Source organism: Cynocephalus volans, chromosome 6, assembly GCF_027409185.1.
Source record: "Cynocephalus volans isolate mCynVol1 chromosome 6, mCynVol1.pri, whole genome shotgun sequence".
NCBI classification, from domain to species: Eukaryota; Metazoa; Chordata; class Mammalia; order Dermoptera; family Cynocephalidae; genus Cynocephalus; species Cynocephalus volans.
The window spans coordinates 143789459-143802302 of NC_084465.1; the positions used below are offsets into that span (position 1 = coordinate 143789459).

The window sequence follows — 12844 nt, forward strand, 5'->3', positions numbered from 1 at the left end:
AAGGTTGCTTCTGTACTTTTCCAGAACCTGGGCAGAAGTAAGAAATCTTTGTGTATGGTGTTTGTTTTGTTACTGTTTTTTAATGCTTTGGCACAGCCAGGACAGGATGCTGACCTGGTGAAATTACCAGGTCAGGTACTGGGTGGGCAAGTGGGAAAGTCAGAAGGCATGTTTGTTTTGGCACTGCCATTTACTGCTGAATGACCTTGAACAGGTTGCTTAACCTCTCTGAGCCTTAGTGACTTATTTATCAAGTGAGGGAGTTGAACTACATAGTTTCTAGGGAACAGTCCAGTTACCAAATTCTGTAGCTTTTAATGCTGGCAACACTTGAAAAGGCATAAAAAACAACACACTTTCTATGATTCTGTATGACCATATTGTGTGTGGGGTGTGTGTGTGTATGTGTTTCTGTCTCAAAGATCCTGTCTTAAACCAGAGTTACTCTCTCCTACTTTTAGGATAATCTCATTTCCTCCTGATTCCTGTAGGATCCTATTAGGAAGAGCTGAGCCCAGCTTTGAATCTTTGCCATATCATTTGCTCACAAGAGGAAAGATCAGCAGATGCCAATCACTGCCAGCAAACTGTTTGTGGCCTTTAGACAAGACTTTTCAGGGAGTCCCAGGTCCCAGGATCAATCAGTCTGTCTATGTATCCATCTACCTACCTGTCTACCTACTTTTTTTTTTTTTTTTTTTAAGATGACCAGTAAGAGGATCTTAACCCTTGTCTTGGTGTTGTCAGCACCAGGCTCTCCCAAGTGAGCTAACCAGCCATCCCTATATAGGGATCCGAACCCATGGCCTTGGTGTTATCATCACCTCACTCTCCCAAGTGAGCCACAGGCCAGCCCTCCTACGTACCTATTCTAACATTTACCTCAGTCTTTGTGCTAACTACTTTGCATGTATTATCTTGGTTAACCCTCACAGCAACCCTATGAGTTAGGTTGTATTATTTTCCTTATTTTACAGAAAAGAAATCTGAGGCACGGAGGGGTTAAGCTTCTTGCCTAAGATTGCATAGCACTTAAATACTAGAGCCAGGATTTAAGCTCACTTCATACTTTAACCACTAAGCTAAACTCTTTGTTTTTAAAGGTGTCCTAGGGGTGCTGCATACAATGTAGCTGCTGCATAAAAATACATGTATTTTCAAGGGTCAGATGTGGGACTGGGGATGAATACCGTTCATTTCAGAATGATTTCTCTTCAGAATCAGAAAGCATAGGTCACCTAAATAAACTCAGCGCCCTCTTTCCACCAGCCAATATGAAAGGCTGAAGACACAAAGGGTCTGAAGTTGTAAGAGCTCACATGCCCCTTACCTATTATTTTTTTGACAATGTTCAGAAAATAGTTTGTTTCTTTAAGTGCTTTCATAGTCATCGATGGTGTTCTTCAGCCAAGGCACAAAGTCTAGCCATTTAGTGTCTGGCTCTCTACAGAAGCTGGCTAGTCTCAGCAGCACCATGAAAAGCAGAATAAGGGCTCTCCTCAATAATAATAATAATAATAATAATAATAATAATAATAATAATATTGTTTATATTATTAATTATATTACATAATTAATTATATAATTATAATTATAATTATATAAATATTATTATTATAATAACATTTGCTTCATATCCTGTGCCCCTCAAGTACAGTATGGAGGATGTTAGTTATAGTAATTGGAAGAAATCATAAAGGGATCAGATAGTTCTACCTGTTGTTTCTATAGATATAGAAACAGGACTGAAGTGACTTGTCCAAAAATCACATATCAAGTCTGCAGCAACAACAGAAATGACAGTCAGGCCTCCTGCCTTAACACTATGCATAACATGCATATACCTAAAGCATATTTCCATGGCTCTCTGGACCTTTGCACACACCTATGTTGGGGACATACTTTATTCTCCATCATCTTTTAGGACAAAAAAATTAGCCCATAGGATACACAGCTGTTGATTTTTAAAAAATGATTATACTGTTTATTTCACACATTTGAGAAAATAAATAGGTCTCTTTTGTCTCTTCAGACTCATAAAAGGAAAGGTTTTTTTTGTTGTTGATGTTTCATCATCTAAGATGGGCGTTCTGAAATTCTACAATATAGGTAAATAATATTAGACAGATATGGCAACAGGGTAAACTTGAAATAAATTTTGGGGAAACCATGATTAGGGGCCCTAGTCATGTTTCAAATAGTATTTTAAACATAAAGAGTGTTGTTTGCAAAAATACGTATCTATAATGAAAAGTCCGTTTGTAATGATTTACTAATGGAAGAGCAAAGGAGGAAAGCCTTCATAGTTAAAAATTTTATTTAAGATCAGTTAAGATTTCCCCAGGTCTTGCTTCCAAGATTCAGGCATTTAAATTACATTGTATTTTATTTTCAGAGAACGTAAATCAAAACATGAAGTTCGAAAGTAATTTGAAGAACATGGTCAACTACCTTTTTTTGGTTTTGGGGTGCGGTGGGTGCAGCTGGTCAGTACAGGGATCCAAATCTGTAACCTTGGTGTTATAAGGCTGCACTTTAATCAATTATCTTTTTATATTAATATTTTTCACTGTAGAAAAAACCTCTCAGAATAAATTTTATTTCTCTTTGCTTCAGAATGACACAAGTATCCTAAAATTTAAAACCTAGCATAAGACACACACAGGAAAAGAAGTTTATTCCTCATATTTTTATTTCAAAAAATGGTACTACTTCCTCTTAACAAATTGTCTCTTGAGTCTTTTGTTATAGACCTAGACTATAAACATTTTTGTTCTCATTTTCCATCCTAGCAAAAAATAGAGAGTAATGATTTAAAGTATACTTTAAAATATTTTTACTTATAACATTAGGTTTGTGATGTTCTTGTAGAGTTTTGCTTAAAATTAGTTTTAAGCAAAACTTTGCTTTGCATAGTAATTTTTCTTTGTGGAACTTAAAGTACTATGGAGCTGGATCCCATTCTGCTGAAGGCACCGATACCTTTCTGACAGTGGTTGAAACTGCTCAGTGCCTAGGACTGGTAGAAGGTACTGAAGTGTTTGTTGAATTTAAGTGAAGGTGAGTTCCCTTGGGAATTAATTTTTTCTTGATGAGCTGAAAGGGTCTTCAGAATTCATTTGATTTTATCTTCTTATTTTACAGTTGAGGAAACTGAGCTTCAAAGAGTTAAAGGAATTTGCTAGAAGTGGCACAGCTCTTTTGTGACAGGTTAGAATGAATGGGAACCAATATTTATTAAGCACCTACTATATGTTAGATGCTTTATTTATACCACTGTATTTAATTCTTAGAGCTCTCAGATAGTTAAAACTTCAGAAAAGTTGAGCATCGTGTGCAAGGTAACACAGCTAGTAAATTAGGTAGCCAAAATCAAATTTGGATCTATCTAGCTAAGAGGACTGTGTAGGCTTTCCATGACCCTATACTGCTTTCTATCTCTTGATTCCCCAATTTTGTTTTCACCTTGTTATTAGAAACTATAAGATGGTATGGGTTTGAACTAATTGATGTACATGGCCTAAATAAGTGATACACATTTATTCCTTTTAGGCTGATCATACAATAAAGTATGTTGTGTAGTGAAAATAGTATTAGACTTGTGTCAGAACTTTTCCTCAAGTCTCAGTTTTGTCTCTGGCTGTATCACCCATCTAGACGTCAGTTTCTACATAATTAAAATGAGGAAATGGACTTGATGATCGCTTCATACTTTGTAGCTCTTTGTTCTATATGTTCTTAAGAGGCCCATCCGAGGGTCAACAAGTAAGCTTTGCAAACAGGGCTGACCCATAAATGCATTATTTTGTGGAAATGATATTGATGGAGGGAGGAATGACAATGTGGAGGAAGAGGAAACCCAGTGAATGTCAGACTTGGTGTTTGCTAAAAAAGCGAATCGGGGAATGGAGGAGAGATCACAGCAGTGTGGAAACCCCCTTTTAGAGACTAACAAACATCACTGCCACTGAGTGAATACCTGAGCGGTCCCTCCACTCTCTCCTCCACACACAAACACCCACACACCTCCGCCAGTGATTTTAGTACAGACTTATGCTTTCAACAAAAGAGGGCAATTCATACACTATAAGAGAAATGACCCTTTTGATCTAGGCCAAACATATCCTATGTCTTTTTTTGTGGGAGCTGGTAGTGGTGAAGAGGCTTATCTAAAGGAATAACACAGAGGTGTTTTTCTGTGTTATAGATCAAAGGATTTTCAGATGAACTTCTGCTACCGAGGCTGTTGAGTCTCAATTATGTCATCTGTAAACTGTGAATAGTAATGTGTATCTCCTTTGGGATTCTGTAAAGACTGAATGGAGAATTGTCATCACAGAGGAAGGTTACTAAATATTTTTGTGTCATAGCATCTGTCTTCACAAACACTGTCCTCAGTTGACCATGAATTTTCTCAGTTTAGCTATATTTTTTCTTTTTTTCTTAGCTCAGCTGAAGAGATAGTTTAGCTGTATTTAAGTCATGAGATTTATATTAATTTATAAATTATATAATGGTTTAATTTTATTCCTAATTATTGTGAAGGTTTGTAATGGCAGTGGATTTTGGTGGAAATACTGACCTTGGAGACAGAAGATGTTGACACCAGCCTGGACGACATCTTTGACTATGGTGTTACCATAGGTAGCAGTTGCCTCTCTAGTCCTCAGTTTCCTCATCTGTAAATGGAGGGGGTTGGACTAACCTGTAAGGCTCCTTTTAACCCTAAAAGTCTATGATTATACACATAATTCAATGTGTCACTCTATCTTTTGAAGTTTTATTTGATCACATTTCTGAAATCAGTTAATGTATGCTCATATAAATGCAGAACATGTCCATACGTTCAGTGTTTGACTTTATAATGGTCATCTACTCATAGAATATTTAGAGAAAGCCCTATCAGTGTATACTGAGTTAAGTATATAAACTAATAGAAATGAGAACTCTATTTCAAAATAAAAATAAGCATAATCTGGATTTCCAGATCTTGAAAGACTCCCCTGAAATTTACGTAAAGTCAATCAGATTTCTAAACCATGGGCCTCAGTATACCTGTGTAATTTCCCTCAAGATAATCAATGTTTAGAAGGTCCTTTGTTACACTTAAAAACAATGTTTTCAATTTACCTCTGTAGTTGGCTTTAAAATTTGAAAAAGGGCTATTTATTGCAGTGCAGCACTGGCACAGGATTGTCTTGCCATTTTCCAGAATACGCATTTGGATGGAAAAATGGGATTTCCCACACTGCTAAATGAGTTACGAGAGTATATGTTTACCCTTTGGAAAGGAAACTGGTGCCCTCACTAGACTGTCACACTCTCAATTTCTGGATAAGCCAAATGTTACTCTCAACCTCAGAAAAGCAGCAGTTTGTTGTACACTGTTCAGGTTTTAAGACTACCCTTTTTCAGCCTTAACAGTGTTATTGAACTCAACAGACACTGCATTTTGTGATTATGTTGTAATATATACTGGGATGCCAAGAAGTATGTTGTTGATGCTATTTAACACTTGGTTGGTACAGAAGCATTAGGGCCCTCTCTGTTCTCTCTCTTCAGGTCTGATTTGGCGTTTGAGGGGTTATTTAAGTAGAATTACTAAGATAGCACATTGGGATTTTGATAACTTTGGCAGCTTGATGGCCATTATGTGTAAATAGGCAGCTTACTGGTACTGGGGCTATGCTTGGGAGAGTTTGCAGCCAATAGTGTTACTAGGCTCTTTCCCAGCACAGCTATGTCATATGCCTCAGTAGGGCTTGTTTTGCTGGTCTGCTTTTCATCTTTTAGTAACAAACCATTTCTATGTGTAATTTCCACTTTGGCTAGGCATTTACTCATCCAACAAGTCTTTCTTCCCACGGGAAAAAAAACTTGACCTGTAAAAATATTTAATGGATGGCTATTGCATGAAATAGTTCTTCAGTTTAGGAGAAGATTAATTCTCTTGGTTAAAAGTCTTTCACAGTACTCCCCACCCCCAGCCCCTACCTTCCCTACAATGTCAAACCTAGCACAGGAGCCATGACTAAATTTGCTTTTTTACAGTTAAGGATATTATAGTGCCTCAGAGCAATCACAGGATACATCTAGTTTCATTACCTTCATTATAGGTAGAGTTTATAGAAAATACAAATTAGCTTGAATATGATCTGACCCCAAGATAAGTAGGAACATTTATTTTCCCAAAGAAAAATCTTGCTATCTTTTTGTCCAAGAAGGTGATGTCCCTTTGCCTCTGTCTCTTTTTTTTTTTCTCTCTCTCTCACACACAGAGTTACTAACAGTTGTAATTAATTGAGATCTAGTTAATTTGTATTCATTGTAATATCTGTTGTAACCTCCCCCCATTTGAGAATATATCTAAACAAGACAATGTAGGGTTTTTAAAAATCCTGTCCAATTAGCAAAATACCCAGTGCACCTATAACTTAAAAAAAAGTTAACTTAGATTTATGTAAGGTTTTGGTTTATTTCTTTAACCTCGTTTTCTCATCATTTATGTGTTTTGTCCTATGTGTGTGCCCTGTTATATTATTATGGAAGTGTGCCCTGTTATATTATTATGGAAGGACTTGTATAGAATAGCAACACATGGCTTTTAACTGAAAAAGAAGAAAAAGTGTAATAGTAAGGAATAATGCATTTTATCAATTTTAAGATGCACCATTTTCACATTTTGATGTCTCTCAGATTGAGAGCATATCATATGCAATTAGCATTTATTTTCCCTTAGTGGTACACAATATAACAGTGCATCTTATGATTAATGGCGTCTTATATTTGATGAAATATGATATTAGGAAATGGGAGAATAAATTCCAAGGTCTCTTGAACTGTATAGTTCTATTATCATTGGTAAGTTATCAAGATGCAGCAAAACATGGACATATGGAAACATGAAATGTAGACCTTAATGCTGTATATAAAATAAATTGCTATTTGTCTTCATAATAATTTTGTTTTAAAAGACAAGCTATACTAACATTTTCTTTTCAATATATATGAAATACACAAAATATTGGGCCTGAAACTACAGAAACTTTTATTTTCAGAATAGGTAAGGTAAGGATTATCAAAATCTTTCCCACGCCATCTGGCAAAGTATTTCACTCACACTATGGGAAAATGCCTAGGACAGTGAGAATAAAAGACCACTGATAGACTAAGGATAGGAAGAAATAGGTGTCTCCCCTTTCTGAAGTGCTTAAAGCCTTCACAGTGGAAGTAAAAACTTGCATAGCAATGTAACTAGTTTTGGCCAATGAGATTTAAACAGAATTGTGGTGGAGATAAGCATTTTTCTTTTTTCAAGTAAGTTGCCTGGAATAGAATGAAGAATTTGGTATTTCCCTTATTTGACACCTCAGATCACTGTGTAGAGCAGGGTTTCTCAACACCAGTGACATTTTGGGCCACATAACCCTTTGTTGTGGGGGCTGTCTGGCTCACTGTAGGATGTACAGTAGCACCTCTTGTCTCTACTTACTAAATGCCAGCAGTAATTCCTCTCCTCCACCCAGTGTGGCAACCAAATGTGTCTACAGACATTGTCAATATCCCCTGGGGGCAAAACTCCCTGTGGCTGAAAGCCACTGTTATAGAGAGGAACGCATATGATACATAACACATATCCTATGCTACTCTGGGGTTATCCTTATTTCTAGAGTTCTGTATGTATGTCTACATGTACGTGCATATATATATCTGTGTGTGTGTGTATAGACACACACACACAGATGTATATATACATTATATATGTACTCATATATGTATATGAGTTTGTATATATATAAACTCATATATGTATGTGAGTTTGTCAGATCACATTTGCATTTATATGTTTAGAATATAAGATCACTGTACATATAGAATCTGACATGACTGAGAACTGGAAAATTCTGATGAATCAATGGAATAGTAATTAATTTACATTTGTATGCCACCATGGCTCAAAAAGAATATCTGACCAAATTTGCAGAATATGTTGCTAGGCATGGTTTTACTTATATGGTTAAATGTTTTATATTTAAGGTTTCCCATTAAAAGATGCATTTTGAAAGGAAAATGTGTGTGTGTGTGGGGGGGGTTATCTGGGGGAGGACAGACAGAGGAGAGAGGAGAGTGAATAAATGGAGATGAATGAACTAGGGGAAACTATTAGCAATCTCTGATACTATGGAATGTTATTTTACTTTTTCACAAAGTCCTGTTTGCCACTGTGCAATTTTATAGTTCTGATGAAACTGAACTATTCTTCTTTAGCAGGTAGTTGAGGAATCAAGCTCCTGAAGATCAAATCATTATGAAGATAAGTAGACTGTGCTTGCATTTCAGAACTTTATTTCAGGAAGTGAAAGCTATTACTGAACTAATGCACAGCTTATCCCACTAAAGGAATATTAATACCTTAAAATATCTATTTAAAAATATTCTGTTTGCCATTTTAACTCTATGGATTCAACTAGAAGTTGTTCAGAATTTGAACTTATTAGAAAAGATATCCTAGATGAAATTATTGAAATACTATATTACACAGACCTTAATTAAGGCTTTAATAGACATATGTTTAATGATGCAGTTTTTCAGAGTACTAATGCTTAAAATTCTATGTCAGAAGAAAGCTTAAAAAAAAAATGACCACATGGTGAAAAAGAATGATTAGGCTTCACAGTGCAAATTATTTTAGCACGAAGTGATGAGTGACTATTTCTTCACTCCCTATCCATGAACACGTAATATATGTGAGCTGCAGTGACAAGGCAATGAGGAGCCTGCTCTTGTACTTTGTGTTAATTATGGAGAAGTGAGAGACGATATTGTGAATGTCAAAGATAAGTCCCAGGCTCATGAAAAGAAAGATGAAGATTATGATTTTTCCGGGTAAGTCAAACTTTTGAGAAAATTGTTTCAGATATTGATTTAATAATTAGTTTAATACAGTGCTCTGAAAGTTATTTAGCAATATACCCATCTTTCCACTTTTGTGAGGAAGAGGCGAATAACAACAAATGATACTGAGGCATTCTTTAAAGAAGCAATGTTTTAGTAAACATGCTGTGAAAAACTCCTTTTTTGAAGAATTAGAATTTTACAAGTAAAAGGGATTTTCGAGATCATGTAATCCAATTTATTTTTATGGGTAAGGAAATTGAGACAAAGGGAAGTGGGACCATCTCTTGCACTAGTTATAACTGCTGGGAACTTGCCGTTTATTACGAGGCATGTATAAAATGACACTGAGTCATCAAGTAAAGGCTAATTTACGTTCACTATTCACTTATCCCATACCTGGCTGGGCATCAGGATCACCTGAAGAGCCTGATAATATGCTCGTAGGCCCTTCCCAGCCCTTGTGAATGAGATAATCTGGGATAGATTAGAAGTTAAAACAAATTCTTTATAATTCAGAAGTAGCTAGTACTTAAACACAAACTTGGGAAAAAGTAAACAGTATTTGATAAGATTAAAACACATATAATTTGTTTTATGAGATTTTAAGAATAAAAATTAAAAATTGTAAATGGTTAGCAGCTCAGCTTTAGCCATTGAAATAATTTGCTTACAGGCCATTTTGGGTACCTGAAGCATTCCAATATTACTATCAGTTTTGCAAATTTTAGAATGACTAGCAGGTTCTTTATGAAAACAGGGAGCTCACAGGTACTGACAGCGACTCAGTATCTGGAAGGAGGAGCCACTGGGCTGCCTACGTCTGTTTCTTTCTCACTTTATTTTGAGTTCTTTGTTTTCTCACCTTTAAAATAGGGGGCTGTCATGAGAGCAAGCTGCTTCCTGTTATTATGATGTTTCTTTACATAAACATCCTGTTCCCCAAACTATTCTACATGTCCTTCAAGTACAAGGACCACATTTTATGACTTACAGTATTCTGTGCCTCTTGAAAGTGCCTTACATATTTCGGGCAGGCAGTATAGAAAATTGTCTATGAGGAGGGGGTTAGGGATTATAAACCTAGGTTTGAACCCAAGAGTTTCCACTTTCACTTACTGTGTGACATTGGGCAAGTTATTTAACTCTCGCTGTGGCACAATTCCCTCATCTGCAAAAGGTGCACAATACCTCTCATTGTTATAAAGAGTAAACAATCTTACATATGTAACGAGGCTAACATAATTTCTGGAATATACTATTCTTTTCCAAAAAATTGTAGAGTATATAACATGCACCTGGCTAGGGAGACAGATGCTGGGGATACAATAATGAGGATGACAGACAAAATCCTTGCCCTCATGGACTTTTTTTGTGGGGATGGGAGAAGATAGATAATAAACAAGTAGAATAGAAAAATAAATAATTCTTGATAGAAACAAGTATTATAAGGACATAAACAGGATAATGTGGTAGAGAATGGCCCAGAGGTAGGGTAGGATGTGTTACATAGGGTGGTCTGAGCTAAGAAGTGAAGGAAGAGAAGGAGACAGTCATGGAACAAGCTGAGGTAATCATGTTCCAGACAGGGAACAGCAACAACAAAGCCAGTGTTGGTGGGATGCAGTGAGAGGTGAGTAATGTGGTAGAAGATGAGAGTAAAGTACACAGAAGGTGCTCAGTGAATGACTAAAATGTTATGGTAGTGTAGAAACCTGTTAAGTGCTTTAAAAAATTCTACTCCTCTAGAGTGTAAATTGTGAATGCATTTTTGTTTTTTTCCCCATTGGATGCTTTTACTGTAGTGTTCTTGTTTTATTTTGGCTGTCTTTCTTTTTCCTTCTTCTTACAGTCGTGGCTGTCCTGCCCATTGCCTCTCTTAAGCTCTGAGAGCTTGGGTTTTCCAGTTTTTTTTAATGAGATTTTAGTGAAAGATGCTATTTCTAATTGCTCCATTCTCAAATGGGAATGAATAAAGTGGAATATTTGAAAGTCAAGGGAGGTAGAAATTAAAAATCTGGAATTTCTTGCAAAAATCAGTTCGGTGTTTTTTTGCTCTCAGGCTTAAACCTGTAAAGGGAAACACGTTCCAGACACAAAGAGCAGGAGAATAAAGGGAGAGGCACAGCAGGTAAACTCATGGCAAAGTATTTCTTCCTCACCAGCATGCCTGAGATGACATCCTGCAGGTCCCTGACCTCTTTCAAGCTGGCAGCTGGCAGGTCTTGTCACTTGCCATTTCCGGACGCATGCTTTGTTGCCTTTTATAGTGAGGTCTAAGATGGTGAGGTCAGGAGCTGCCTGAAAAACTGCCAGTAAGAGGCACAAGGCACAGTAGTGAGATTGGAAGAGCCAGAAGCGAGACCCCGAACATCTGAGAAACGAATTTGGATAAGGCAGACTTTACATGACAGAAAAAAAATTCCCCCAAACTGTAGGCAGAATATCTCTAATGATGTGTATTAACAATGGAAAACTGGGATTACGAATTTTAGGAATAAAATTATCATTAGCTTCTTTAACATGACAAATGTAAAATTTGGCTTCTTTATATGCTTTTTTTATTAGCCCTCGCCTCTCCATTGTTTTATTAACTGTATTTTTATTTTTAATTTTTCTATTGATTAACTTGATTTTTGCATCCACAAATTTTAGTTTATTCTGTTCCTTACTTTTTTCCCTTTGCCCTCCTATTCCCGTTGCCTATTCCAGTATTTTTAGATAATTAAAGATGATAACACATATTGTGTCTGTTACAAAGGAATCATGTCTTATTTCTAAGATCATGCAACTTTTTAAGTCATTTATTCTATTTGTTAAAGAAAATTCACATTTTTGTTGAAGCCATTGTTCCTGGCATCCCATAATTTTTACAAGTTGCTTTAGGTCTTCTACAGAACAACTATCAGGGAAATCCTTTCAAATTATTGGCCTTCTGGATTAATTCAACAACTATGTGTTGAATGCAGGTCCTCTTATTTCTAGAATTCCTCTTCTTCCTCCTCTTTTTTTTTTCCACCCTGTGAAGCACATTCTCACACACCTTTTTCAAAAAGGATATGTAAAAGGTAACATTTCTAAACCTTTCCATGCCTGAAAATGTCTTTGTCTTCATGCATGACTGATTGTTTAGAATACAGAATTATAGGTTCAAAGTCATTTTGTCCTCAGAATTTTAAAAGACATTGTTATATTGTTTTTAGCACTCTTTGTTGCTGATAAAACTCTGATGCTAACCTGATTTATTATACCTTTGTGTAATTCTTTCTTTTCTCCTCATGGCAACTTTTCTTTTTCCCTGGGTTCTGAATATTCATGATGATGTGCTTGGATGTGCTCACATGTGATTCTTTTTATTCATTAACCTCATCGCTTAGTAGGCCCTTTTAGACTTTTCCACTCAGAAACTTTCTTTATAATTGCTTAAATTATTTTCTACTGTTCATTTTTTCCTTCTGGAACTCCTACAGTTGGGTAATTGACTTTCTGGACTGATCTTCATACTCCTTAACTTTTCACTCATTTTCTATCTCTTTTTCTTTACATTCTGGGAGATTTTCTTCTATTTTCCTCCTTTTTTTTGTTGAATTGATTTTCATTTGGCAATCTCTTTTAATGTTCATGAATTCTTTATTGCTTTCAGATTATTTATTATAATTGTACGTTCATTTTCTTAATTCTCTTTGAAGATATTAATTAAAATATCTATAAATTCTCTTTTGTTCCTTGAATTACTGCTTTTTGTTCCAAGTTCAGTTGTTTGGCTTATTTATATTTGTTCTTCTCCTTTCTGCTACCAGTTCTCCTGAAATGTGATCCTTAGTTGGCCATTAATTTTATGATTGAAGGACTAGGTTAATTTACATAGTTAGATGGCATGTACCTGTGGCAGACGTGCAGGACTAGTTCCTCAGTAGATCTCTCCCATGGCTATCAGGCTTCATTCAGA

At 35.9% G+C, this 12844-nt stretch overlaps 1 protein-coding gene across 1 annotated transcript in view; it reads left to right on the forward strand.

Annotated features, from left to right (window-relative positions):
* GPR158 (G protein-coupled receptor 158) overlaps window positions 1-12844 on the forward strand; it is a 408270-nt gene that overhangs the window by 1894 nt on the left and 393532 nt on the right. The gene's annotated exons all lie outside the window — the stretch shown is intronic.